This window comes from Cervus elaphus, chromosome 27 (genome assembly GCF_910594005.1).
Source record: "Cervus elaphus chromosome 27, mCerEla1.1, whole genome shotgun sequence".
Taxonomy (NCBI): Eukaryota; Metazoa; Chordata; class Mammalia; order Artiodactyla; family Cervidae; genus Cervus; species Cervus elaphus.
In genome coordinates, this window is record NC_057841.1 from 26,300,463 (window position 1) to 26,325,612 (window position 25,150).

Below are 25,150 nucleotides of genomic sequence, written 5' to 3' on the forward strand. Positions count from 1 at the left end.
TGGAATTATCAATAATATCAGCAGACTGCTGGATTTCTCTTTTAGAATAAAGAATCTTAAAAAAAATGACTATAAAAGCAGAAGAGTGAGTTTCCATTTCTGGCAACAGTACGAAGATAATTTGGACTGGCACTCTCACTAAGGTGATTAAAAATATTTCAAATATAAAAACAGCAAAGAGTTAATGAGATGGGGAAGGCATGGAAAAATTCAAGAGAGAAGACCAGAACTTGGAGACAGACACACATCTTTGAAAGCTTCTGCTCTTGGGCATCTGAGTATCAGGAGCAAAAGGTCTGAGCAACCAGCTATACGATAAACAGCCTTATGGGTGTTATTGTTGCTCAACTGTGTCTGTCTCTTTGCGACCCCATGAACTGCAGTACACCAGGCTTCCCTGTCCTTCACTATCCCATGGAGCATGCTCAAACTCATGTCCATTGGGTGGATGATGCTATCCAGCCACCTCATCCTCTGTCACTGCCTCTTCCTCTTGCCTTCAATCTTCCCCAGCATCAGGGTCTTTTCCAAAGAGTCGGCTCTTCAAATCAGGTGGCCAAAGTATTGGAGCTTCAGCTTCAGCATCAGTCCTTCCAATGAATATTCACGGTTTGTTTCCTTTAGGATTGACTGGTTTGATCTCCTTGATGTCCAAGGGTGTTGTGGGAATGTTAAAGCCCATAGTCCTCAGGTGAGGACTTTAATAAACACGATTTTCAGTTGGGGACTCAAAAGGCCATATCTTCCCTCAAGGTAGAAGTGAATCCCAAATAAACCATCCCTCACACACATCTGCAGCCTTGCTACTTGCACAAGGATAATTCAAGGAATCTTAGGTGCCGTCCTTTGACTCAGGTGCTTCTGGTCAGATATTGCCTCCAGAGGCCCTGTCAGAAACAACCCCAAGTCCCCTCTGGAGGAAGCCAGCATCACCACCATGTCTCAACTGATCCCTACAAGCGATTTTAAAAATACTTTTCCGATAGATAGTCAAAGAGATCCAAGCAACCAAGAAAACAAGACACCGCACATGACAAGTGGCAAGAGCAGTAAGAATAGAAACCAATCTTGGTAACTCTTGAGATATTAGAATGAGCAGACATATTATAAAGCAACTATACTTACTATGTTCAAAGAAATAAAATTAAAGCTTGACAATGTCAGCAGGGACATCACAGCAACACAGAAATATTCATCTACCCCCTTTCCTGTCAATGGTATCTGGCCACATATGTCTAAAATTCTTACATAAAGAACTTTTTACAAATGCTGTATTCTTTGGGGGTTTTCTTTAGCACACTGAAAACAGAAACAAAGCCCCATTCTAATGTAATTTTATTTGTATGTATAATTCAATCAGAAATATGTTAAAATAAAAGGGAAGTTTATTTGTGTCCTGGTGTCTTTGGTGAATATACATATGCATCATCTCACAAGTTTCTTGAAGACACCTATAATTCCTGCCAGGCTCCTTCCTCTGGTCAACAGATCAGGACACAGGTAGGCAAAGGAGGACAGGCATCCCATGTCACCAGGGAAAATGTATAAAGGTACCATCCACATGTGGAGAAGTGAAAGTTAACTGCAGCTTTTACAATCTAATGGGTTAATTATAAATATTAGGGAATGCTAACTGTGACTAACAAAACTGCTGTAAAATTAAGTGACTGGTTAGTATCATGTTCATTTTTCATTTCAGAAAAGTAACTCGGTATATTATTTATTCTTATCAAAGTTGAGTGAAAGGTTGTCATTCATTGTTCGTACCTAGCTCAGCCAACTTAGTTGATTAGAATCTGGTTGATGTGACTGAACAAAACCTGGCCAGTTACACGTAACAACTGTTCAGCCTCACGCTCTAACAAGCACGTCAGCACATTTATTTTCCCCATATAAAGTAGAATTTTCAATTCATACCATGTACTCTGTGACTATTATGGCCAGTATTTATTCAGAAGGAATGCTGTGCAAGTTTGGAAAAGCTGTCTCTAAGAGAGCCGAGAGGTCACTGGACAAAACAAGAAACAAAACCTATACATGGTCAAAACATGAAGAGGACTAAAGTTTGTCATTCTTTCTTTTAAAGAAAAAAGTTCTGAAATCTTGAGCACACAGCCAGGCAACATCAAACCAGCCAGCTCAGTCCCTGCTCCTTTCAATCTCCATGGAATCAGAACTCTTCTATTCACTTTGCAAATATCAGCTTTTTTGGAGGAGGAGAACCTGCTTGGAATTAATGAGATGACACCCAAAAATAACTTCTATTAATAAATTGTTCACTTCAATGTAAAACTGCCCATTTTTCTCATTAAAAAAAAGTATTTTCTAAAGGCTCCTTACACACTTTCTATCATTTTTTTCCTTTCTTATATTCTTATTTTCTTTTTGCATCTTTTAAATTAAAAAATGCCATAATGCCAATCAGGGGAAATAACTCCATCTGACAAGAATACAGTCAATCCAATGGGGTTGGGGACAGAGTCACACTTAATGCTGTGACATGTAACTCCTAACGGTGTAATTTAAGAAACGCAGGGTATTTCAGGAGGAGTTAACAGAGGAAAAAGTAAAAGTGAAGTCAAACTGGAGTTACAGACATGCAAGGTCAATTTCAAAACCAAGCTGAAATACTTTGTTTCTTTCCACTTCACAAAACAGTAAACGCCAAGTATCTCAAGAAAGCTAAGAAAGTTACAACAGGGGAGAATCTCCCTGATCATTTCTTCATTCACACAAATAAAAAGAAAGCGGCCACATTAACCTTCCCAGAGAAGCGATCGCGCCTACAACCAGTCTTTGCACTTACCCTAGAGTATGTACACCATGGTCTCTTAAAGAATCCTGTTAATTCCAGGACGCCCAGGACATATATGAATTCTTAGCACATTCGCGGAAAGAACCAACCTTAACGAAATGGTTAATTACAACAGGACTCTGAAATCCTAGCGAGAGGCAGGAGGGTAGAATCCAGCCTCCAGATCCTAGTGTATACCGTGTCTATCTTTAACTGGAAAATGACTTGGTTTCACATTCCACTGAAGTCCCACTGGCAGATGCCTTTGCTAAGCTCACCAATGGCAGGCTGTCAAACGCCCTCCCTCCGCCCGCTCCGCCCCCTCCGCCCCCCTCCAGGCTCTGACTGAGCTTCCGCTGCTACGTCTAATGCTGATTTATTCAGCTGTCTTTATACCTGTCTCCGCGTGGGTAAAAGGAGATGCTTTCATTGATGGCTATTACGGAAACGCTTGGAAACTGAAGATCAGCCCGGACGACTCGCTCTGCTCTTCTCCCTGCCATCCCTTCCCCCTCCCTCCTGCCAGAAGCCATCTGACTTCCAAACTTGGCTGTCTGAAAAAGAATGTTCTCTGATTGGCATTCCTGGAAGCAGAAAGCAAGGCAGCTCAAGTTGTGTTCTGTTACTCAGCGTGAAAAACTTCCCAGGTAGGCAGAACACAAACAAGTTAAGTTTTCTGAGATATTTTTTTTTTTCTTCCCCTGAACTTTGAGGAGACACCAGGGAAATATCTGGGAGCCTGACAAATAGTTTTGTTGTTGCACACATTTAAGTTTGGATATTCACCTATAATTTTACCCCAAATGGCTATGGATGCAGTGAAAAAGTGAGATGGCGCATCTTTTGTTAAAAGCTGAATTTCCTTATTAGTAAATGCGTTGGAACTTGTTACAGGAAGAAATGGTCATGCCGCCTCTAATATTCTGAAAGGCAACTATGAGGTCTGTGGATTCTCTGTGAGATAAAACCTTGCTCATAGGAAACGTGAAAAAAAAAAAAACAAAAAACTGCTTTTAACTGTCCTATATTTTGTATTGCAAACAGCAGAAGTGGGTGCAAGAAATGTTTCTATCTCCGCATCAAGTCTTCTTGTCCAAAACTGTCTTGTAAACTTTGATGAAGACTGGGGAAAAAAAAAAAAGTGTGTGTGTGTGTGTGTGTGTGTGTGGCCATGTACAATACACCCCCACACCTCATAGTCACACACACATGTCTGAACAAAGAAAAACTGAGTGAATGGAAATGATGGGAAAAACACATTTTCTCATACGGGAACTGACAAGAATTACTATTGTGGAGTAATAGTAATTCAAATAGTAATTCAAATCACGACTCCTAAAATTGTGTTTCATATTTATTTGTGGTCACTGGGGTCAAAAAATCTGCTGTGCTGAAAACATTTTACCTCACCCTGTTCACAACAGTGAGTGTATTACATGCCATGTTATGGACCAGCCAACTTCTTGAAAGGTCTGATAGAGGATTTATGTTAATAATTGCAGCAATCAGACAAACCACAACCCCCGGCGTCTTGGGGTTTCCAGATCTCATCTGGCTGCTGCTGCCAACTCTAGGCTACTGTCAGCTGGCGGAGCTCAGGGTGGTGGTGTGGTCGCAGCTGCTCCCTGCAACTTTACAGACGTCTCGAAAATACCCAACGGCAGGAGGCTGACTCCAAAGAGAAAGCTTTCTCTTTGTTTGAGGTTGCTTTTAAATGTTTTGTTCTCGGTGATCTTGTACCACATCTGAAGAAGCCCATTTTAGGGAACTGTGAGTGAACACCTGATGAACTAGCATCATATTACTAATTTATTTCTGTATATTCTCATGCCCCATCTAGGTTGGCCTGCTACCAACCTGCTCACTCCTTATCCCATTACTAGATGTCCTTTAGAAAAAAAGATTAAAAGAAGGAGGGAGAGGAGGAACAAACTTTCCTTATGCTTATTCCCAAGCTGATTAACTAAGAGATGTTTCAGGCTCTGTATATTGTGGATAGATAAGGACATCTGAATGACTTTAGAAATAAATAGAAATAACCAGTCACCTAGAGAGCACACATCCCTGTCTTTGTGATTTTTCTTCCCTCTATCAAAATGCTCCTCCCCAAGGCTAATGGATGGTGTCAAAACACATGTGAACTAAGAAGAGTGGACAGAGCTGGCGGCAGGCCATCTGGTTCACATCGGCCACACTACTCACTCATGCTGGACCTTCCAGTGAACACCAGCACCAATGAAACTCAAGAAACATTTGTTGAAGCAAGCAAATAATTGCTGGTGTAAAGGTGTATATTTTAACCTAAGGAACACAGTTTAGGTAGGCTCACATTTTAGATGAGTATGTTTGCATTTAATTTGATGACTCGCAGGGAAAATTATATCTCTTTTCTAGCCATTAACCAAAGATTATATGGAAGGTATACCAAGCACTGAGTACCTTTACTGAGGGCTTCTTTGGTGGCTCAGAGGATACAGAATCTGCCTGCAGTGCAGGAGACCCAGGTTCAATCCCTGGGTTGAGAAGATCCCTTGGAGAAGGAAATGACTACCCACTCCAGTATTCTTGTCTGGAGAATTCCATAAACAGGGGAGCCTGGTGAGCTACAGTCCATGGAGTCACAAAGAGTCAGGACTGAGCAACTAACACTTTAACTTTTCACCTTTATTGAAGTAAAGAAAAAAAAAGATTATTATACATTTTGGATCTGTGTGAGTAAATGACTCTAAATATCAACATGGCAAATTCTGCTAAGTTTATTTCTATTGATCTTGTTGGCTTCTAAAGAGAAATAAAAGAAAATAAAGTTTTATGGACTTCTAATATTTCATATTAACTAGTAAACTATAACAAGTTTTATTTACTGAATTCTTCCTGACTATTCCTTATAGTATAACATGCATCAATCAAATATCTCCTTAGGTTCCAACTTTATGTCTTTTTATATTTTCATCTGTTTCAATGACAGAAATTCCAGAACGTTTGCAACAGTAGTGGTAGCCGGAGTTCAAACCCAAGGCTGAATGAACACACAGGAATTTTTTTTTCTTCCTTTTTCCCCCGTTAACCTTCACAAGGCAGTTGATAAGATTTATAATGGCTAGAACTCAGTCTTTATCATGAGTAAATGTTATTTTTCTCTTTCATAAGCACTAACAAGAGAGTTAGGATTTGATCAGAAAAATAGCTTCCAGGGCTTGCTTCCAAAGAAAACTGGGCATATAACAAGCAAATCAAATACCCTTGATTTATCATGAACAAGCAGTTAATCTGCTCCATTCTCCAGAAATAGACTGTCTTAGCTCAGTTCTGTGTATGGCAAAGGCTGGTAGCAGTCTCCTTGCAGGGTGAACAAGGTGTTTAGACAGGTCTTAGCTGATCTGTGAAGCATCTGTGTGTGAAAAATCAGACAATGAAAAGCAAATGGTCCCTTTGCTTTTTCCTCTCTAGCAGCCTTAAGACACCAGGCTTAAGCTGACAAAGACTGTATTCTCATGATGATAGTTTTGTGGATGATTTTGTCTTTTTTTTTTTTTCCATTTATGTTTATTAGTTGGGGGCTAATTACTTTACAATATTGTAGTGGTTTTTGCCACACATTGACATGAATCAGCCATGGATTTACACATGTTCCCCATCCTGAACCCCCCTCACACCTCCCTCCCCATCCCATCCCTCTGGGTCATCCCAGTGCACCAGCCCCGAGCACTTGTCTCATGCATCCAACCTGGACTGGCGATCTGTTTCACCCTTGATAACATACATGTTTCGATGCTGTTCTCTCAGATCATCCCACCCTCGCCTTTTCCCATAGAGTCCAAAAGTCTGTTCTATACATCTGTGTCTCTTTTTCTGTCTTGCATGTAGCATTATCGTTACCATCTTTCTAAATTCCATATATATGCGTTAGTATACTGTATTGGTGTTTATCTTTCTGGCTTACTTCACTCTGTATAATGGGCTCCAGTTTCATCCATCTCATTAGAACTGATTCAAATGTATTCTTTTTAATGGCTGAGTAATATTCCATTGTGTATATGTACCACAGCTTTCTTATCCATTTGTCTACTGATGGGCATCTAGGTTGCTTCCATGTCCTGGCTATTATAAACAGTGCTGCGATGAACACTGGGGTACATGTGTCTCTTTCAGATCTGGTTTCCTTGGTGTGTATGCCCAGGAGTGGGATTGCTGGGTCACATGGCAGTTCTATTTCCAGTTTTTTAAGGAATCTCCACACTGTTCTCCATAGTGGCTGTACTAGTTTGCATTCCCACCAACAGTGTAAGAGGGTTCCCTTTTCTCCACACCCTCTCCAGCATTTAGGAGGCAAGAATATACAATGGAAAAAAGACAACCTCTTTAACAAGTGGTGCTGGGAAAACTGGTCAAACACTTGTAAAAGAATGAAACTAGAACACTTTCTAACACCATACACAAAAATAAACTCAAAATGGATTAAAGATCTAAATGTAAGACCAGAAACTACAAAACTCCTAGAGGAGAACATAGGCAAAACACTCTCTGACATAAATCACAGCAAGATCCTCTATTACCCACCTTCCAGAATATTGGAAATGAAAGCAAAAATAAACAAATGGGACCTAATGAAACTTAAAAGCTTTTGCACTACAAAGGAAACTATAAGCAAGGTGAAAAGACAGCCCTCAGATTGGGAGAAAATAATAGCAAATGAAGAAACAGACAAAGGATTAATCTCAAAAATATACAAGCAACTCCTGAAGCTCAATTCCAGAAAAGTAAATGACCCAATCAAAAAATGGGCCAAAGATCTAAACAGACATTTCTCCAAAGAAGACACACAGATGGCTAACAAACACATGAAAAGATGCTCAACATCACTCATTATCAGAGAAATGCAAATCAAAACCTCAATGAGGTACCATTACACGCCAGTCAGAATGATTTTGTCTTTTATATATTATTATTTAAAAAATTACACACTATTTGCTATAGGCCAAATATTTTCGTCCCCCAAAATATGTATGTTGAAACCTAACCTCTCATGTGATGGTTATAGTTATTAGGGGCCTTTGGGAGGTGCTTAGGTCACAAGGGTGGAATCCTCATGAATGGGATTAGTGCCCTTATAAATGAGACTCCAGAGAGCTTCTTCATCTCTTCCACCAGAAACAACACAGCGAAGAGATGGCCTTCAATGAGCCAGGAAGCAGGCCCTCATCAAACACCAAATCTGTTGGCATCTTGATTTTGGACTTCCAGCCTTCACACTGTGAGAAATAAATTTCTATTGTTTATTTCAGTTGTTTATAAGCCACTCAATCCATGGTATATTGTTACAGTGGCCTGAATGGATTAAGACATTCTTTATGCAAAAGTGAGTTTGTCTGTGATAACCTGGAAGGGCAGGATGGGGTATGGGTGGGAGGGAGGCTCAAGAAGGAGGGGACACACATATACTTATAGCCAATTCATGTTGTTGAACAGCAGAAACCAACACACTGTAAGACAATTATCCTCCAATTAAAATAAATGTTAAAAAGGTGAGTTTGTTTTTTGTGAGGGAGGGAATAAATCATGTTTTTTTTCCCTGCAGAAAAAAATAATAAACCCAAGTAGTAGTTGTTGAAAAGTAGTTAAAATAGACACTGCCCAAGAAAAAAAAGTAAAAAAACTATACATAGATGGGCTCTAACAACAGATATGGAAGGGTTTCAAAGCAGCAGCTTGCTCTGTATAATCTTATTAAATGCCAATCAACTTCAAAATTGGATGCCATGGACATTGATTTTTGAATGCCTATCGTATGAAAATAGCCATAATTATGGAAAGCACCATATGTATAAATTTACTAATTATAATATCATATTTGGTGGAGAAAAACTGGAGACAATGATTGTTTGATGACAACAGAAAGACATGGGTTAATACTTAGGTTAAAAATTATAGCATCTAAACATACATGCACCATCATATATCAACTATATTAGATTATTTGTGGGCCCAGGAAAGAAAGATAAAGACCAGAAGGAATCCTATCAAAACGATTTATGGGTATACACACACACACACACAATATTCAAATAAAAATAACTGCAGTCCTTCCTCATTCTCTGTCTCCTCTTCGTCTTTGGAGAGGCATCTCTACGTTAAGTCCCCTTCATACAAACTCAAGTTATGAACTTTCAAAGATGTGAACCTATGTTTGCATATCCAATCATGTAAGTTAGTTTACATGTCTGGCGTACATTGTCACGTGCAGCTTGCCCTCCATTTCCTAATGCTCATGATCCTTCAGTTCTGCCATCTTTCACTTCCTCTCCCTCCTCCAGTCCATAACTCTTCTTGCCTTTTTCACTGATGCCAGCCCCTATATTCCAGCTGTTGTACTATACCTTTCAAAGTACTGTTCTGTTAAGATTAAAAATGTTTTCTTTATTTTCTGTTTGTTTTTTTAATGTATTATCTGTGTGAAAAGTATTATAAACCTATTATAGTACAGTACTATATAGCCAGTTGTGTTAGTTGGGTACCTAGGCAAACTATGTTTCACTTATGAATGAACTGGACTTAAAATTATGCTTCTGAAATGGAATTCTTTTGTACATAGGGAACTTACTATATTTCTCTTCTCAGGATCTCTTGTGGGTTGGGAATTTGGGGTTGGGGGGTGTGAGGGAATTGGGGAGGCTCTCCAATGTGGAAAGAGACACAAATGAAGAAGCTTAAAGGGGCTTATATTGATATGAAGAAAGGAGATGGAGAGAAATACTCAAGAAAAAAAGTGACCTTAAAGGAGCCAATGAGAACAGGGAAGGGACAGGGGAATAGCATCTGGCACACCAGAGAAACAGGGACCAGATTGCTCACCAGACTGGGGAATGGCACCTTTGGATGTGGTAGTCTTTGAAGACAGCAGATCTAAAGGGGAGATTAGGATATCTGATCCTAGGATATCTGGCTGTTTGTTTTGTGATTTCTTCTTTTTTTCTCATTTCACTTGTCATTTTATTTTTTAAAACTTTTTAATTTTTATTGGGGTATAACTGATTAGCAATGTTGTGACAGTTTCAGGTAAACAGTGAAGGGACTCAGCCATGTGTATACATGTATCCACTCTCCCTCAAACTACCCTCCCATCCAGGCTATCACACAACATTCAGCAGAGTGCCAAGTGCTATACAGTAGGTCCTTGTTGATTATCCAAACTCCCAACAAACAATAGTCCAGGACCTGATGGCTTCACAGGCGAATTCTATCAAACATTTGGGGAAGAGTTAACATTTCTATCCTTCTGAAACTATTCAAAAAATTGCAGAGGAAAGAAAACTTCCAAACTCATTCTGTGAGGCCATCATCACCCTGACACCAAAATCAGGCAAAGATAACACACAGAAAAAGAAAACCACAGGTCAATATCACTGATAAACGTAGGTGCAAAAATCCTCAACCAAATACTAGCAATGTATATCCAATATTACATTAAAAAGATTATACACCATGATCAAGTGGAATTCATCTTGGGGATGCAAGGATTTTTCAATATCCACAAATCAATCAATATAATATGCCACATCAACAAACTGAAGAACAAAAATCAATATGATCATGTCAATAGATGCAGAAAAAGCTTTTGACAAAATTCAGTACCCATTTATGATAAAAACTCTCCAGAAAGTGGGCATAAGAGGGACTGCACCCCAACATAATAAAGGCCTTATAGGACAAACATACAGGTAACATCATACTCAATGGTGAAAAGCTGAAGCATTTCCTCTAAGATCCAGAACAAGATAAGGATGTCCACTCTCACCACTATTAAACATGGTTTTGGAAGTCCAGGATACAGCAATTAAGAGATGAAAAAGAAGTAAGGGAAATCCAAATTGGAAAAGAAGAATTTAAACTGTCACTGTTTGCAGATGACATGATACTACACATACAAGATCATAAAGATGCTACCAGAAAACTACTAAAATTCACAAATGAATTCAGTAAAGTTGCAGCTACAAAATTAATACACAGAAATCTGTTACATTTCTATGCACTAACAAGAAAAGATCAGAAACAGAAATTCAAGGAACAATTCCATTGCCACTGCATCTAAAAGAATAAAATACCTAGGAAAAAACCTACCTAAGGAAACAAAAGACCTGTACTCAGAAAATTATAAGATGCTGATGAAACAAATAAAAAAAGATACAAACAGATGGAAAGATATACATATCGTGTTCACGGATTGGAAAAAATCAATATTGTCAAAATAACTGTAAAACCCAAGGAAATGTAAAGATTCAATGCCATCTCTATCAAATTAAAACTGGCATTTTTCACAGAACCAGAACTAAAAATATAAAAATTTGTATGGAGACACAAAAGACCTAGAATAGTCAAAGAAATCTTGGGAAAGAAAAACAGAGCTGGAGGAATCATGCTCCCAGACTTCACACTATACTACAAAGCTACAATCATCAAAACAGCATGGTACAGGCACAAATACAGAAATATAGATCAGTGGAACAGGACAGAAAACTCAGAAATAAACCCATTCACTTATGGTCAATTAATCTATGACAGAGGAGGCAAGACTACAGAATATGGGAAAGACAATTTTTTCAACAAATGGTGCCGGGAAAACTGGACAGCTATATGTAAAAAAGTGAAATTAGATCATTCTTTAACACTATACACAAAAGTAAGCAATAAGCTCCAAATGGATTAAAGACCTAAATATAAGACCAAACAGTATAAACCCCCTAGAGGAAAACACAGGCCAAATACTCTCTGACATAAACTACAGCAATATCTTTTTCAATCCATTTCCCAGAATAATGGAAATGAAAGCAAAAACAAACACATGGGACCTACTAAAACTCAAAAGCTTTTGCACAGCAAAGGAAATAAAACAAAAGACAACCCACAGACTAGGAGAAAATATATGCAAATGATGAGACTGACAAAGGATTAGTCTCCAAAATTTACAAATAGTTCATTACACTTAACAGCATCAGGACAAATAAACTAATAAACAGATGGGTAGAAGACCTAAACAGAGATTTCTCCAAAGAAGACATACAGGTGGCCAAGAGACACATGAAAAGATGTTCAATATTGCTAATTATTAGAGCAATGCAAATCAAAATCACAATGAGATATCACCTGACACCCGCAAGAATGACTATCATCAGAAAATCCAGAAATAGTAAATGCTGGAGAGGGTGTGGAGAGAAAGGAACCCTTCTCTATTGTTGGTGGGAATGTAAACTGGTACAGTCACTATGGAGAACAGTATGGAGGTTCCTTAAAAAACAAAATAGAGCTACCATATGACACTGTAATCCCACTCCTGGGCATATATTTGGAGAAAAAACAAGATCCAAAAGGATACATACCTCCCAATGTTCACTGCAGCACTGTTTACAATAGCCAAGACATGGAAGCAATGTCTATTGACAGAGGTATGGATAAAGATGTGGTACATATATACAATGGAATATTATTCAGCCACTTAAAAGAATGAAATAATGACATTTGCAACAACATAGGTAGACCTAGAGAGTGTCAGGCTGAGTCAAGTAAATCAGACAGAAAAGGAAAAATATCGTATGACATCCCTTACATGTGGAATCTAAAAACAAATGATACACATGAACTTACTCACAAAATAGAAACAGACTCACAGACTTAGAGAACTGAACTTATGGTTGCCAGGGGGAAAGGAAGGGGAAAGGGACAGTTAGGGAGTTTGTGATGGACATGGACATACTGCTGTGTTTAAAATGTGATTTCTTCCTATGGAACATTTTATTTTTCAAGATTTGGCAGTGTCATATTTGTGTGTCTTTTGGATATTGACAGGGATCTTGAAGCTACAGATAAATTTACTTACATGAAAGTTTTTGAAAAGTTGTGGTACTTGTTTTGTGGTACTGCCGTAGTTACTAAAATTGATTTTCTTTGATATGGGTCAGAAATCATCTTCACCCTTGTCTAAATAAATATTTTGATGATTTTTCTCTACTTGCATTTCGTTTCTTATATCTCTCTTAGTTGCCATAAAAAGTAGCTATTACAGCCTCTTAGGTTGAGCACTACATGTAAAGCGACCAACCATCCCAGTGTGAATAGAACTAAATGAGGAAAATACCAGGCAAATCAGGATTCATTGGTCATTCTGTATGTGTAATCTGGAAATTTTTATGTTATGTGTATGCTTTTGATAAAGATTAGTCTTTCTGTTAATTAAGAGGTGTTTGGCCCAAGTAGAACGAATGGTAATTAGAAAATATAGATTTTTTTTTTTTTGCATTTCTCTCTGCTAACCATGCAACCTGGGACAGATCAAATTTCAACAGCCACTATTTCCTCATCTCTACAAAGTGAATGATTATACAAATTTCCAAGAGTGTTGTCAACATAAAATGAGACATAAGAATGTATAAAATACATTAAATGAATAAGTATATTTTATATTCTATTTATATAAACTTTATAAAAATTATATATAGTTATTTTTCAAAAAAGTTCTCAGTTATATTAGACTGAGAAATAATGGAAGCCCACAAAAGAGGTACAACACTTCAAGTTGTGTGCAAGTGGTGGGAGGGGAAGAGAGAAATAGACACTGGTGGATGAGGGAGTAACTTTCTCAGGAGAATCTATTTCAGCATTTGATCTTTCCCCAAATCAAACTCGTTAAGTATCTTTTTTTTGTTTGTTTTGGTGAAGCTCTATAGCCCAGAAAAAATCAACACTCCAGATTTACAAAAGATATACATTTATCTTCATTTTCAAAAGTAGAGATTTTACTTGTACCTTTCCCTTTAAGCTCGGGTAGGGGTATTTTTCCTTTGAGGGACCAAAAGCAACCCTAGTTAGAGCATAATCATAAATATATCATAATCACTAGGCAAAATTAGAATATCCAACCTCATCCTAGGGACAGACAGATATACCTTATTATACCACTATTTGAGCTCTGGTGGCATGAGCATACCTGATGCCTTTCAAGAAGTGAGGGTACCATTTGGTTTGGGAGCAAAATGAAAATGTAATTAATGTCATCACTTCAAATCAGTGTACATTTTCATAATCACATGTACAATTCATATTGGTTCCACTCAAAGCTTCTAGAGATTTATCAAGAATTGGAAGTAGGAAAATTCTATTATACATCACAAAAGATTATAGACAAGCTGCACGGAGTCCGGTGATTATTATATTTGACTTTCAGTAAGTCCCCTACATATGAACCTTCAAGTTTGTATGAGGGGGATTTTCAAAGATGCAAATATGTCCTGGTATGTCAGCTGCTGTACTGTACTACTGTAATTTTCAAGGTGCTTAACTATAAAATTTAAAATGTTTTATTTTTTGTTTTTTATGTATTGTGTGAAGAGTTTTGTAAACCTATTACAGGACAGTACTATATCACCAATTGTGTTAGTTGGGTACCCAAGCTAACTTTGTTGGACTTACAAACAAATTGGACTTATGAATGCACTCTTGAAACACAACTCCTTCATACACAGGAGATTTACTCTATTTATTTGGGAGCAGTTTTTCTCCAGATGAGTATGTGGCTCATCAGTGCTTTTCAAACTTTCTTGTTGGGTTGGGGTTGTTTCAATAGGGAACCCTTTGTTTAAAGGAAATAGTTCACTGAAACTTAACAGTGACAAAGCATAGCTCCTTCAGCTGAAACTAAGGTGGGACCTGGGGTCCCACTCACCCTGCTATTTCTTCCAGAAACAGTTTCTCCTGCAGGCATCTTGGAAACACAACCTAAAATCGCTGAGTACTAGAGCATATTCATTTTATTTAAAAGTGTAACTTTAACACATTAAAAAAGTATGCACATATTTTTTAAAAGCCATATAGAATGACATTCTTAAAAGAATGTGCCATCCCAATTCCACCCCTCCTCGCCCTTGAATCCCAGGGACAATCATCTTTAATTTGTAACTGTTAGTTATGACAATTCCTTTATATTCCTAAATGATGCTCTCATATACCCTTTAAAACTTTTTTTTTCAAATGTTGACATTATTCATCATCCTCCTATTACAGAAGATAAGGATTTAGTTCTTAAACACACTGCCTTCAGCATGTGTGATCACAACCTCTCTCTCCCTCCTTTACACACACACACACACACACACACACACACACCTTTCCTTAATTCTCCCAACTTTATTACACAAAAATTTCAGTGATTACATTATTTTGGCTCCTGGAGAAGGACATGGCAACCCACTCCAGTATTCTTGCGTGGAGAATCCCATGGACAGAGGAGCCTGGCAGACTACAGTCCATAGGATTGTAAAGAGTCAGGTATGACTTGAAGCAAGTTAGCATGCATGCACACACATTCATTGTTCACATGTAAACCACATGGGATCTAAGAGCCCATTTCCTTTATTTTACACATTTTTATTTTTTCTGACATTGGTATTTGTGTCATATTTTTGTTTGCTTAATCTTCTACCTGCCCATCATTATTTTTTTTTTAGACTCTCCAATAGACACGTAACATTTCTCTTAATACCAACAAAGTGAAGTGAAGTGAAGTTGCTCAGTCGTGTCCGACTATTAGAGACCCCATGGACTGTAGCCCACCAGTCTCCTCCGTCCATGGAATTTTCCAGGCAAGAATACTGGAGTGGGTAGCCATTTCCTTGTCTAGGAGATCTTCCCAACCCAGGGATTAAACCCAGGTCTACCTCATTGTAGGCTGACGCTTTACCATCTGAGCCACCAGGAAAGTCCAACAAATACAGGGAATACCAACAAATACATCAACTGTCTTTTCTGCATATCCTCTCCCTGCCCAACTTCACACCAGGGGTTCTTTTTGTAACATTAGCTTCTGTACTGTCATGGTGGGACTGGCTTTTGCTTCTCTTGGGTTTTGACTCTTTTGCTAGATTCTTTGTTCTCTCCTTCTTGATGAACTGCCCCATGGTCAGGGGTTGGAGAAGCACAATTTCTAGCAGCTTCCAGAGAAAGATGCCCAGGACAAATATAGTTTTGGAAAACTTGAATGCATGAAAATATCCTTAATTCTCTTCTTCCATTAATCATTAGCTTGACTACAGAATTCATTGTTTAGAAATACTTTTCACTCAGAAATTTCAAGGAATGTCTTCACTGTCTTGTAGTTCCTAGTGCTGTTAATTAGAAGTCATTCTGTTCCTTCGTCCAAATATTGTTTCCTCTTTATCTCTGATGTTCTAATATCCACACCATATAATTGGTGTGGGACCCCCCTGCCCCATTCCACCACCCCCTCATTGATTGTGTTTGAAACTTAAGGCACTTTTATTCATCTCCTCCAATTCTGGGCAAATATTTTTATTTTAGTTGTAACCACTTTCTGAGCTCTATTTCCTCTGCTCTTTTATTTTGAAACTAAATTTATTTTCATTGGATGTTGGACCCCCTTAGACGGATCCCCTAAATTTACTATCTTTTCTCATGTATGCATCTTTCTACCACCTCTTCTGTGGAATAACTACTCATCTCTCTTCTGCTGAATATTCTATTTCTACTAACATATGCTTAATTCCTAAGGATTCTATTTAGCTCTAATTGTTTTTCATAACACCACATTTTATTTCATGGACAATTTCTTTTCTAATATCAGGGAGTACATACATTTCAGGCTTTTTTTTTTTAATTTTTTCATTTATTTTTATTAGTTGGAGGCTAATTACTTTACAGTATTGTAGTGGTTTTTGTCATACATGGACATGAATCAGCCATGGATTTACATGTATTCCCCATCCCGATCCCCCCTCCCACCTCCCTCTCTACCCGATCCCTGTGGGTCTTCCCAGTGCACCAGGCCCGAGCACTTGTCTCATGCATCCAGCCTGGGCTGGTGATCTGGTTCAAGTCTTAAAATCGGGCACGCTAGGCATGCTCACTGTCATGTCATTTTAAAAAAACTGAATAAATTTCACATGTTGTTGGCCAGTTGCTAAGTCGTGTCCGATTCTTTGGGACCCCATGAACTGTAGCCCTCCAGGCCCCCCTGTCCATGGGACTTCCCAGTCAAGAATCCCAGAGCGGGCCGCCACTTCCCTCCCCAGGGGGATCCCCCCGACCCAGGGCTGGAGCCCCCGTCCCCTGTATCGGCAGGCAGACTCCCCACCCCTGAGCTGCCTGGGATGCCCAGATTTCACCTGTAACATTGTGCAGATTTAAGGTGTATAGCTGTTACTTTAATACGCTTATGTACTGTTGTATATAAACGTTGTGTTTATCACATTGCATAATTATACTATAGTGTTTCCATCTGTGTTCATTGTATGGCTGTGCATTAGATAGCTATGGCTTATTTACTGCTTCTTACAAGTGTTTACCCTTAGCTCCGTCTGTCTTACCCACCCCACCCCTCCGTCAGCCACTGTAACCACAGTTTTACTCTCTATTTTCTATAGGTTTGACTTTTTTATTTGGGGGTGGGTATTTGTTTTGTTGTTTTTATGGGGTGTTTTTTTAGGGTTTTTTAGGGTGTGGCTTGCAGGATATTAGTTCTCTGACCTGGGGTTGAACGCAGGCCAACCACAGTGAAAGGTCTGAGTTCTAAGCACTGAACCACCTAGGAATCCCCCTTGACTTTTTAAATTCCCTATGTAAGTGATATCATAGAGGACTTGCTTTCTGTGTATGACTTATCTCACTTAGCTTAATGACTTCAGGGTCCACCCGTGGTGTCACAGATGGCAGAATGCCCTCCTTTTTTATGGCTGTATAATATTCCACCCTATATATGTGCCATATCCTTTTACCCATGCATCTGTTGTTAATCAGTTTGGGTGGGTTTCCATATGTTGGCTATTGTGAATAACGTGTTAAACACGGGAGCGTGGGTATCTTCTCAAAAATCCTGTTTTTGTTCCCAGGAGTGAAATTGCTGGATCCTATGGTAGATCTAGTTTTAATTTGGGAGGAAAACTCCATATTGTTTTCCATAGTGGTTGGACCAGTTTATGTCCCCACCCATGCTGTGTGGGGTTCCCTTTTCACCACATCCTCACCAGCACCCGTTGTCTCTTGCCTTCTAACACACCTTCTAACAGGTGTGAGGTGATGGCTCATTGTGGTTTGAATTTGCATTCCCATCATAATTAGTGATGTTGAGCATCTTTTCACATGCCTGATGACCGTTTGGGTGTCCTCTCTGGAAAAATGTACTTCTCTGGTGTTCATTGAAGAAGAGCTCCTTTTGAATTTTCTTGTAAGGCAGGTCTAGTGTTAAATTCTGTCAACTTTTTTCTGTCTGGGAAAGCCTTTATTTCTAATTCACATAGGAAAGGTAACTTCTGGATAGAGTTTTGCTGGGTGACAGTTTTTATCTTTCAGTATTTTGAGAATGTCATTCCACTCTCTCCTGGTCTGTGGCTTCTGCTGAGAAATCCGCTGATAGCCTACATTTCAGGCTTTTTAAAAAAGCTTTCACCTCTTCCCTGCAATCCTTGTTTCCTTCAATTTCTTGTTTGTTTATTTTGGTCTCTTTTATGTTAAGAGACATGCTGCCACAGCTGATATTCCTTTGCTATCTGCCAAGCCATGTGTTACAGGCACCAGGACTTTATCATAAAGTGATCAGACCAAGCTGAGCCTTCACTGAAACATCCTCAAGGGTAACTAGATTTCCCACAAGCCCATGGGTACTCACTCTAGAGAAGTCTCCCTCCAATGTCCTATTTAGGAGGGATAAACTCAGTTGCCAGTGTCCTGGAAACAAAGCTGGGTGAAAAATGGGCCTTCTCTGGTAGTCCAGTGGTTAAGAGTCTGCCTTCCATTGCAGGGGACACAGATTCGATCCCTGGTCAGGGAACTAAGATCCCACATGCTGCAGGGCAACTAAGCCTGTGTGCCACAACGAAAAATCCTACGTGCAGCAACTAGGACCCAATCCAGCCAAATAAATAATAAAATAACTTTTTCCCCCTAAAAGAAGGCGTGAAATTGAGGCAAATTTATTGCTATTCTGCATGCAGATTTCCATTTACTCTGACAGATTTCAGTGTCCCACCTTGCCCCCACTGACCGCTGTTTCCAATACTGCTGTGTCTGCAGCCTCTCTAGTTAAGTCAGTCCAGAGAATAACGCCCGTCCCCTCCCACATGTCTCCTGCAAAATGAGGGATAGGGAGTTGCCAGGCTGCAAAGGATGGAGGCAGTGATTTGGAAGTCCACTACTCCTTTGAAGACTTTCAACCAAGCCCTGTTTTTGGCCCCACTCATCAACTCCAGCTTCAGTACCCTCGTCCTTCTAGTTTTTGAGCCTTTCCAGGATTCAAGGGAGTCTCCATTTCTGTCTTGTTGGCATCTCCTCCGCAGGCACCTGGCTTTCCACATCTCAGCTCAGCCAAATCAAGTACCACTGAGCCATTCCCTTTCTACTTTCCAAATACTGTGTCCATAGCTCTCTGTATTCCATGCTCTCCTGTTCTTTTTTTTTTTAAGTGAGAATTTTTTGTTTACTGTCATTTTGTTGGGAGGGAAAGAGTAGAATTAATTACATGTTCTGTCCATCATATATACTGCAATTCTTTTTCTTCACTCTTCAGAGTTGCTCTAAAAAGGAAACAGATTCTCTCAACTCTGTCCAAAATGATTCCAATGAATTCAGCATTTGTGCATGTATGCTGGGAAGTAACATAGTATTTCATACTTTTCTACACTATATCCAGGGCTACAATGACGGCTAAATCCCAGCTAAGTATCCAGTTATCTATAACAGACACAGTGAAGAATAACTCTTAATAATTAAAATAAAGTTATCTTTTTATTCTGAAGTTGGTTGTAGTCCCTTACATTAAAACTTTCATTATATATCTGTGGAATTAAATGTTATAATTATAAATAATTCCTTCACATGTAAAAACTATGCATCTTAGAAAGTGAAAATAAATTTCTTTTGTAACTGAAGTTCTGCCTAAACTATCAATTAACTCAGTACCTCAAGTAAATTACCTTAAGTTTATCACAGCAGTTGTTCTGTGGTTGCCTCTGATTAGAAGGCAATTAAATCTGATAGTGATTTGCCTTTTAAGTTGGCATAGCTATTCCCATGTGGCTCAAGTTTGTATATTTCATTATTTGAGGCAAGCTTTGTCTTGATTCATTTAATACACTACTTCTGCTCCTTATAATATGCCAACCTGGAGATACTGGGTTAGCCACAAATTTCGTTCAGGTTTTTCCATAACGTCTTATGGAAAAATCCAACCAAACTTTGTGGCCAAACCAGTATTAGCTTTCAAGAAGATATATTGTCCCCTATTTTTCTAAGAGTATTTCATCAATATTGAAACTTCCTTCTACTCTTGGAGGGAAAATGTATACGTTCTGTTACTTCTATAGCTATAAGAGTTGGCCACGGGCAAAGAGTCAAAGGTCATACTTAGTATCTGCGATTTTCCTTCCATACTGGCCCTCTGTGAACTTTTCCCAACTGTTTCCAAAATACTGTTATCATCAGTATTACCCTCGGACCCCACCAAGCAAGGAGGGAAGGCCCCGCCCTCAGCCTCACAACTCAGAGGGCCTTGCTGCTCTAGTTCTCCTTTGCCTGTGTTTCTCCCCACTGAACTGCAAATTAGAAAAAGAATCAGTAATTCTCCGTTCAGCATGTTCTGGGTGGTTGGGACTCTGCCCCAGAGGCCTTGAGACTGCTTGCAGATCTGCTTCCCAAGGTGGACCTACTTCTGCTAGGCACAACTTAAAGCCTTAGGGATGGCTGGTTTGTGAGGAGGTGAACGCAGTAGGTATGAAGGAACAGGTGGGGCTAGTGGTAAAGGACCTGCCTGCCAATGCAGGAGACATAAGAGAAGCGAGTTCAATTCCTTGGTCAGGAAGATTCCCTGGAAGAGGACATGGCAACCCACTCCAGGAGTCTTGCCTGGAGAATCCCATGGACATAGGAGCCTGAGGCTACAGTCCATGGGGTTGCAGAATTGAACATAACTGAAGCGTCTTAGCACACATGCACACAACCCACCAAAGAATTGAAGACCAAAGGAAACCTCGATAAACTGATTTCCAAAATGAGATGAACCTTCCTTGGAGAGAAGAATACTATGGCTTCTGTCACTCCTTGGGACAGGGTAAGAAGGAGGAACACCCTCACCACAAGGGAACAGGGAGCAAGGGGGATGGAAGGACAACCAGTCCAATTGTTAGCACACTTTTAACAGGTCAAAATGGGCTGGTGTCATGGATGAGAATCCTGAGGTGCCCCAACTGCAGAGAGAAGCAGTATCTGACAGTCCACTCTTTCCTGCAGGCTTTCACTGAGTGTTCCTGATGGTTGAGGCAGGGAAGGGTAGGGCAGGAGAGCAGACCAAGATTCTGTCAAGGTGCATGAGGTGTTCACTCTTCACTGCAGCCGCTCTCCCGCGGCTGGAGATCAGGGCAACATGGTGGACAAAGATGTCTCTAAGCCTGAACAGTTTGGAGCTGGAGTAAAAAGGAGGGAGAGATTTCCTGTAGCTTAGGAATATTGCTTCCTTTGTGGCTCAGCTGGTAAAGAATCTGCCTGCAATGTGGGAGACCTGGGTCTGATCCCTGTGCTGGGAAGACCCCTGGAGAAGGGAATGGCTACCCACTCCAGTATTCTGGCCTGGAGAATTCCATGGACTGTACAGTCCATGGGGTCACAAAGAGTCAGTCACGACTGAGTGACTTTCACTCACTCAGAAATACTGGTTGTTAGTCTAGGTATGAAGACACCTCTGGGGCATTGCCAAGCTCAGTCTAGCTAAAGGAAAGGCCTTATTTCTTACTTCAGTACATCTAAAAGCAATGATGAACTGAATTTAAGGCTGTAGCAAAGCCCAGGTTCAGATCTAGCACATACTAGATTATTTCAGTCCCCGGCATGTACAGCCACTCCCAGTGCAGACACATATACATATTAGCAGCATGGTTAATAGGAGTCAGCCCTTTACTGGCATATTATTTACTACTATTCTTTTACCCATGAAGGCTGATATATAATTTAAAAAAAATACAGAACACACAAAGAATCAGAAAAATGTAACTCCCCTAATGAAAATTTAAAAATAAGCAATTGAAACAGACCCACAGATGACCCAAATGCTGAACTCAGCAGATAAATATTAAATATGTTAGAAAATTCCCTGGTAGTCCAGTGGTTAGGTATTCCATGTTTCCACTGCACAGAGCATGGGTTTGATCCCTGGTTGAGGAACTAAGATCCCACAAACTGTGTGGTGCAGCCAAAAAAAGGAAATGAAAAAGGAAAAAAAATGACCCAAATATGTTAAAAAGATATAATGGAAAAATGGGAGGTACACATGTAACATTTGGGGAATTTCAGCAGAGATATGCGTACAATAAGAAAGAATCAAATGGAAATGATAAAAATTATAGTATCACAAATATAGGATCCATTCAGTAGACTGAATAGTAGACCAAACACAGCAGAAGAAAGGATTAGTAAAATTTAAGACAAGTCAATAAAATCATCCAAATTCGAAAAAAAAGAAAAATAGAACAGAAAATCTGTGATTGTAACACAATATTGAATGATTTGGCATATGTGCAATTGTACCTCCAGAAGGATGTGAGAAAAAGAAATATTTGAAGAGATCATAGATAAGTACTGTCAAAAACTGAAGGAATTCAATCCATGTACAAAAAAATCTAAGTGAAACCTTAGCAGGGTAAATGTAAAGAAAAACAAAGACATCAACCAACCAACCAAACAACCAATAACAACAACATGCTCAGGAACTTTATAATTAAGCTGCTATGAAACAGATAGAAAGCAAATCTTATAAGCAGTCAGAGAAAAAAGACATCATATTCAGAGAATAGCTCTGAGAATAATGTCTGATTTTTCATCTAAAATAATGGATGCCAAAAGAAATAAGTGCAAAGTCCTGAAGGAAAGCACCTGTTAACATAGACTTTTCTGTTCAGCAAAAGTATTGTTTGGTATGAGGGTGAAAAAAAGACTGGCAAAAGTTGAGGGAATCCCAAAAAGACACATGTACCACAATGTTCACTGCAGCACTATTTACAATCCCCAAGGCATGGAAGCAACCTAGATGCCCACTGACAGATGAATGGATAAAGAATATGTGGTACGTATATACAATGGAATATTACTCAGCCGTTAAAAGGAATGGAACTGAGTCAGTCGGAGTGATGTGGATGAACCTAGAAACTGTCATATGGAGTGAAGTCAGAAAGAGAAAAACAAATATCATATATTAACGCATATATATAGAATCTAGATGGTACTGATGCACTTATTTGCAGGACAGGAATAGAGGCGCAAACATAGAGAAGGACTTGTGGACGCATTGGGGAAAGGAGAGGGGAACGAATTGAGAGAGAAGTATTGACATAGATACCCCACCATGTATAAAACAGCTAGCAGGAAGCTGCTGCATAGCAGAGGGAACTCAGCTTGGTACTCTGTGATGACCTAGAGGGTGGAATAGGGCGGTGGGAGGAAGGCTCAAGAGGGAGTCTCATATTGCTGATTCACGTTGTACAGCAGAAACCAGCACAACACTGTAAAAAAGAAGTTGAGAGAATGTATTTACGAAAAATATGCATGATAAGAAATGAGAAAGGACTTTTTTTACAAGGTGAAAGGAAATTATTCCTCATGAAATCTTGGATCTACAAAAAGAAAAGCACTAGAATGGATAAATGAATAAATATCTAGGTAAGTATCAAAGACCTTTGAAAACTGATCATCTATATATCTGAAAACTTGATGACTATTTAAAGCAAAAATAATATATTTTGTGTTTATTACCTATGAGTAAATAAATATATGATAAAAAGAAAAATAAGGGCAGCAAATAAGTAAAGGGAATTATACTTTTGTAAGGTTTTTAAGACTATCCTTTAAGTAATATTACTTGAAGAAAGGAAATAAGTTAAAGATGCATATTGTAAAATCTCAGGAAACAACTACTGAAAAAAATTCCACTGAAATATAGTTAAAAAATCAATAGAGCAGATAAAAACGGGATGGTAGAACATTTAGTTAACTCAAAAGAAGGCAAAGAAATAAGGGACACAATAACAAAGAACAGATACAAAGAGAAAACAAATATCAAGATGGTGGGCTTAAACCTAATGATAGCAAACACTACATTAAATATAAGTGGAATAAACACTCCATTATCAAACAGTATAAAAGAGAATGACCAAAGTATATGCTTTTTAAAAAGAAATACACTTTAAATATAAAAACACAGATTGGTTGAAAGTAAAACAAAGCAAAAAGATATATCAGAAAATGTTGGTACGCCTATACTAAAACACATTGGACATATTAGACATCAAGACAAGGTATATTATCAGGAATTAAGAAGGACATTTCATAGTAAAAAAAAAAATCAATTCATCAAGAAGACTTACAAATAAAAAAGATACAAAATACATTAAGTAAAAATTGAATGAAAAGAGAAATACAAATCTACAGTGGTTATATAAAGTCAAGCAACCCCCTTTAATACTGTTCATCCCAACACACACACACAATTAGTGACCAGCAACAAACTTGGGGTGGGGTGCATTTAGGGGCAATCTCTCCAGGCAGGATGCATCTCTTGGACTAAAGCCTAGATGCCTGGTACAAAGAAAGAGATCTTAGCACATAAGATGGGCAGGAGAGTTTCCAGACAGCCAGCAAGTTTGGAAGGTTCACAGGTATGACAATACATGGATTGTTTATTGTCTGTGACTTCCATGTGGGATGGGTAAGAAACAGCCTTTTGGAAGTCATACAAATATCACTCCTTTCTTTGCGTACCATCATGGGACAAAAGTGGGAGGGAGGGAGGCTCAGGACGGAGGGGACATATGTATGCTTACAGCTGACTCACACTGTTGTATGGCAGAAACTAGCACAATATTGTAAACTAAATACACTCCAATTAAAAAATAAAGCTCAAAAAAAGTGAGGGAAGATGTCCACATCCTTGACACCCTCCCTACCAGTTTGTCTGATCAATTGTTGTCTTGGTTCTGAGTGGAATGTTCCGGGTCCCCACAGTTTGTCGTGGCCAGCAGGACTCTGGACCGCTGCAACAATGAAGCGGCCACAGGTGCCACAGAGGTCACACTAAAGGCACACAGCTTTGTTGTTGTGGTTTCAGTCACTAAGTCATGTCCAGCTCTTTTGTGACCCCACGGACTGTAGCCCGCCAGGCTCCTCTGTCCGTGGGATTTTCCAGGCAAAAATACTGGGGCAGGATGTTATTTCCTTCGCCAGGGGATCTTCCCAACCCAGGAATCGGACCCTCATCTCCTGCATTGGCAAGTGGGTTCTTTACCACTAGGCTTCCCTGATAGGTCAGCTGGTAAAGAA

At 39.1% G+C, this 25,150-nt stretch overlaps 1 protein-coding gene across 23 annotated transcripts in view; it reads right to left on the bottom strand.

Moving 5' to 3' along the window:
- DTNA (dystrobrevin alpha) overlaps positions 1–25,150 on the bottom strand; it is a 415,842-nt gene that overhangs the window by 292,468 nt on the left and 98,224 nt on the right. For 12 of the 23 annotated variants that reach the window (XM_043889371.1, XM_043889367.1, XM_043889363.1 and 9 more), the window contains exon 1: positions 2,807–3,017. The exons of 2 other annotated variants lie outside the window; for them this stretch is intronic. The gene's annotated coding sequence lies outside the window, so the exon portion shown is untranslated. Of the gene's footprint in view, positions 1–2,806; positions 3,019–3,190; positions 3,298–25,150 lie in introns of those variants that run through there. 9 more of the 23 variants (XM_043889359.1, XM_043889362.1, XM_043889361.1 and 6 more) reach the window with 4 other exon arrangements.